Here is a 5,926-nt window from a genome sequence, read left to right as displayed (position 1 = left end):
TCGAATGCTGTGTGCTGGAAATCTTAATGGTGGCACTGATGCATGCCAGGTAAAAGTGAAAACTGTAGGAAAACTACCATTATTTATTTCCTTTGTATATCAGGAATGTTTGGTTTTAATGCAGTAATGGAGCACAGTGTTTTGGAAATGTGGTTAATTAATAACATAACATAAGGATCTCAGAAGCAGGGAGGTAAGTTTGACAGGCAATACTCGCATCCTTTGAATGGGCGACAGATGAACCCCAGGCTCAGGGAGGCTAGCCCCTGGCCCGGCCTGCTCCTTCTGCCCGAGTCCCGCCCCTCTTGCCAAAGCCCAGAGGCCACCCCCAGCCCTAGAGCACCAGGCGGATGAGCGTGCGGTATGCCCTGGAGTGCCGGGTGGGTGGGCGGCGCAGCCCCCTCCCCCGGCCCAGAGTGCAGGCTGGTCCCCATTAACTGCAGCCCCAATCTGGGGCGCTGGCCACTAAGAGAAGAGTCCCCTGCAGCACAGCACGGGGAAGCAGGAACGGGCCTGGGAATGGAGCATGGGTGGGGCCGCACAAAGCTGTTTGGGGAGTCTCAGCCTTCCCCTGCCTTTGATACCCGCCGCCCATGCTTTGAAACAAATGCTGCCTTTCAAAACAATAGGTAAGATCCAGTGTGTTGAGATTGTTCTGCCATAAGAGGGCTTCTATTGGTTTTGGCTGAACAGGGATATAGCGATGAAGGAGTTTGAGTTAGGGTTCTTTGTGGAATCTTAATGATGAATTTCTTATTCTTGAACTCATGGGCTAGTCAAGGTGGAATTCCCTCTTTTTATCTCTTTCTACTGTCCTTGTACTGCTCTATGACCAGCTGCTTGTTCAATGGGATGATTCGGAGAAGAGAGGTAAGTCACCATTCATCTTCTTCTCTTCTCCTTTGCATCCCCTTGTTGTTGCCATTGTGTTCCATTTGGGTTTGGCAGAATTAGATTTTCATTTTTAAAAATAATTTTGATGGCTTATATTGATGTTTGTTTTAAGTATTTTTTATTTTTATCAATTTTAAATGTTCAGACTTAGGGACATTATGGAGGGAGGGTGTCGGACAATAATTGTGTAATGACAGTAGATCCTGAGATTCAAAAAGTTAAAACTTTCTAGTAGTTAAAAAACAAATTATCAACATCACACATCAAAACACACAAAGTAAATATCCTTAAATCAAACTCTCTAATAAATTCTCAAGCAGCATTTTTCTTTCTTTGCCTAGCTGTAAATTTTAATTATTATTGTTGGAAATATTTTTTGTCAGTTTGTGGTGTATATGGTAAAATTAACATTTACCAGCCTTCACTAATAAAAATCTAATCCTCCCTAGCATTCTATTAATTTGCATTCTTTGGTCATCTTGGTTGTAATGAAATGTTACAACATGAATTGGATGCATAAATAAATGTACAGCCACTGTCCAGAAATAGAAAATATAATAATTTGAGGAGAGTGTCTTTTGTCCATAGGTTTCAGAGTAGCAGCCGTGTTAGTCTGTATTCGCAAAAAGAAAAGGAGGACTTGTGGCACCTTAGAGACTAACAAATTTATTAGAGCATAAGCTTTCGTGAGCTACAGCTCACTTCATCGGATGTCCATATGTTACCTAATCTTCTTATTACAGTGCAATGTGTTTTGTTCTAATGACTGAACTGTATCCTTTGCTTTAGGGTGATTCTGGAGGTCCATTGGCCTGCGTAGGAAAGGGAAATAGATGGTATCTTGCCGGCATTGTCAGCTGGGGTGAAGGATGTGCTCGGCGTAACCGCCCTGGTGTATATACAAAGGTGACAGAGCTTTATGACTGGATTCGTCAGTACGCAAACTGATGCGCTTAGAAGAAAACAAAAATCACTATTTTTACCGGAGTAATCCATGAAATATGTTTTTATGATGATATCATAAGGAAACACAGTAGATGTTTGTGCTGAAGTTCATATATATATATATGAACTTAAATATATATATATATATTTAAGACCTAAAAATTGTAATTAACTTCTCTGCACATTTCAGGAACAGTCTGAACTGAAAGTAACTGTTTCTCCATCTTCATTGTCTTCATCACCAGAAATGAACAAACAGGGTTGAATGAAATAAGAATGGAGTGGAACCTTGGGCCAAATTCTAACCAAACCTTATTGGATATTTGGATCATTCCTTTCCTCTCCCCTCCTCTCCAGCCCCAGCACATATAAATACATACATGCACTCTCTATATGCAATGTATTGGGATTTCAGACAGGATCAAGGGTCCACTTCTCACATCTGGTCAAAATACACAAACTGCAAGTCAGGGTGGTATGCAAAGGTGGGTTAAAGCTTTCCTTCGTTCATGGTACTGCTATGCAGGACTGCTCCCTCCTGTGCTGTGTTTAGAGGAGCCCTCAGACTGCTCTGCCTTAATATGGTTTTTAATAGCCAGAAGAGGCCAAAAACATAGCTCAGGTTTGTTGTGATGTATGGGCACCCCAAACTCTCTCCTGCTTTGGTAGCCACGCTCCCTTTCCTTGCTAAGTTAGCAGCAGGGAGGGTGTTTGGCATTCAAGACCAAAGATAACACTAAGCTCTATGCCAATTTTGGGGGGAGGGATAGCTCAGTTGTTTGAGCATTGGCCTGCTAAATCCTTGAGGGGGCATTTAGGGATCTGAGGCAAAAATTGGGCATTGGTCCTGCTTTGAGCAGGGGATTGGACTAGGTGACCTCCTGAGGTCCCTTCCAACCCAATATTCTATGATTCTCGTGGTGCTCCCTAGGATGGTTAAGACAAGCATACAGGGGCGCTGGAACAATTTTTATAGTGGGGGTGCTGAGAGTTCTTGAACCAAACTATAAATCCTGTATATAATGGAAACCACTTCAAGCCGGGGGCTGTGGCAGCACTCCCAGGTATCCCCAGTGCCAGCGCCTATGCAAACGTGATCAAATTCCATCAGTAATGTAGCATAAATCAGTCATATTAAACCTGAAGGTCTGGTCCTAAACTTGCAAAGACTTAAATACCATTATTGGTGTCTTTGGCGTGATGGTATTTTAGAACAGGCGAAAATGCTGTTAAAGGATTTAACATGCTATTAAAAGGAGCTCAGTTCAGTTATTCTAAAGGAAACTGCACCTATTAGATGGAAAGAGAATTCTTTTTCAATCTGGTACAAAAAAAATTTAACATGCACAAGCTCCCTAGCTGCTATCAAATGTTAAACTATATAATCACAACACAGTCTCATAAGCTGATTATACTTTGTGAGAACAAACCTATTGCTAGCTACTTATGGTAATAGCCTTATTCAAATTAACTCTTTCGTGGGTGTCAGACTGCAATAAGAGGCTCATCTTGAATTATCTCCTATACAAAGAAAGGCAGGAGCTTGACCGTATGATATTCCAAACTAAAAAGATTGGAGTACATTTTAATAGGAATCTACACTTTCTTTGGATGATTATCTTGTAGTCAAAACAGCTTGAGGTTCACCTGGATCTGTAGCAGTTACTAGGCTGTAATTATTCTATCTGCTCAGGACTGTAGTATACCCAACCTCTAAGGTACTAGTAGTGTGTCAGGGATACTGCAACTGGGAGGTAAGACATGAGGTGCTCCAGTTACCAGGCTTTGTCGTGCTAGCCCTGGTGTGTCCCAATAACCTCCCAGACACTTGGAGAAAGGAAAGGGGCATTTTACTAGGGCTGGCAGGAGAAAGAAAGGTTGCAAATACCCTAGGTATAGTGGCTTAAACAGTTAGAACTCAAAGTGAAACTATAGTGGTTCTTATTTGGGCCCACTAAACAGCTTTTCAGGCCTAGTGCCTAGGGTGCTTTCTCCAGTCCAGTTTTCTATTAAAAGCTAATAAGACTGTGCAGAGTTCCAGGCCTGGATCAGTTAGTGGTGTGGCTCGTTAGAACCCCTTTATGCTGGCTCCCGGCCCAGCCTCTGCTGCATCCACATATACCTGAACCTGGCTGCAATGTCCATCGGTCACTGTTCCGTATGTGGTTTCCCTGCTCCTGCTGCAACCTGCTCTGAACTCAGTTACCTGGCAGTTTCCCTCTGACATCAGCTTCTCTGCTGCTCCACTTCCCCAAGTGCCAGCTTATTTTCTGGGTCAGGGTTTCTCATAGTTTCTGCCCCTTTTCCCTACTGGCCAGCAGAAGGGGATGAGCCTGCCTGAATGTTCATCCCAGGGGGTCATAGATCAGTGGGGAGGGGGTTCCTTCTTAGCAGACTGATCACAAGTTTTTCTCCTTGCTTGGCATCAGTAGATAGATCCTGACTGAGACTTCCAAAACTGTCTAGGGGATTTAAAGCACCTGTATCATTAAAATTAATGGAAGCTATGTCTAACCCTGCTAGACAGCTTTAACTGTCTCCCCTTCTAGATCTTGTAGTTTTAGGTTTTCAGACCTGAGGTAACATGATGATGGCAGTTGGCGACTTGGCTGCCACTCCCTGCCACATCACAAACGCACAGCTTGCTTATGTTCTATGAACATGCCCCTCATAGTGAGGCCAGCTCTTGTGATTTGTTTTTTCTTTGTCATGAGTGGTGGGATTTTGGCTGGGCTGGAGCTAGTCTCACAATGATGCAAGTAGCTCAAGCCCTCTAGTGTATTTGAGCCCTCTGATTGGTTATTTTTCCTCAAGAGGTGGGCAAATGGGGCAGGCAGCCAACCAGAGCTGCCTGAGGAAGAGCGCTGTCTCCTTCTCCTCCCCTCTGCAGCCACCCAAAGCTGTCCTCATAAGAGGGGCATGGGGAGGAGGTAGCAGAAAGAGCCCAGCAGCTCAGGACAACTCCACTGCTCTTCCCTCCTCCCCTCTGCAGCACCTGGCCTTGGGGGATGGAAAGGAGCAGCGGGGGTGGGGAGGCTGAAGCACCCTGGATCTGTCCCTCCAGCCAGAAAGTGGGAAAGAGGACCCCTTTGGAGCCCCTCCACACCTCAGAGAGGGGGATGAAGAACCCCGGAGGAGAAGAGGGGAGGCCGGGTTGCACTGACGTGGGATTTAGGGGCAGGGGCTACCAGGGTCTGAACTGATACCGGGATTGAGGGGACAGGAGTGATTCAGAGGCTAGGGGCAGAATGAATTGCTGGGCAGGGGATGGGCTGGTGGGAGACAAGAGCTCCTGCAGCAATAGCCAAAATCTACCTATCTAATAAATTTGCGAGAGTAGGCCCCCGTAATTGCGGCTCTCTCTCGTGGAGGTGGGAGAGCATTAAAAAATCAAGACTGAAACCACTATGTAATCATTTCTCTTTTTTTAACCTTCATAATTTGAGTCTAACTCATGATTTGTAATCTCTCTTGAGGTTGGCAATACTACCCCTAACTTATTTTTAGCTCACTTTTGTAGTCTGACTCATTGTACAGTACATCAGGGAAGGCGTTCTGTAAATTACACTTAGGTACAGGAATGAATTTTATTGTTGTCTGCATGTTACATAATTCATGTATTTAAGACTCATTTTTAATATAATTCTCTCATTAAAATGTTACTTTCTCCAGGTTTTTTAATTGAATGTAAAAGCACTGTCTATTCTAAACTCTAAAGACATTAAAATTCTAAAAGTATTTCATTAATGTACAGGTTTTTCTTGAATCGTCATTCACTTCCTCCTTTTAAATAAAGTGTAGAGACTAAGTATTTATTAGCTTTATTGCACTACTGAAATAAAATAATACACTCTGAACTATTAGTATGCTTAGAATTGCAGTCATAGCTTTTAAGCTGCAGATGAGTTAAAATCAACTGAAGTTTCCTCATTATTTAAATAAAGTTGAACTGAGACGCGCTTAATCTGCCAAGGTTTGAGTTTGTTTTATATTGATAAGACTGTGAATATCATCACCAGAGAAGGACGTTGCATTCCTACAGTTTTAGATTAGACGTGAGCCTTGGCCACAAAGTTCAGATCCAGTT

The sequence above is a fragment of the Dermochelys coriacea genome, chromosome 1 (genome assembly GCF_009764565.3).
Source record: "Dermochelys coriacea isolate rDerCor1 chromosome 1, rDerCor1.pri.v4, whole genome shotgun sequence".
In the NCBI taxonomy this organism is placed as follows: Eukaryota; Metazoa; Chordata; order Testudines; family Dermochelyidae; genus Dermochelys; species Dermochelys coriacea.
Note: the sequence above shows the minus strand (reverse complement) of the source record.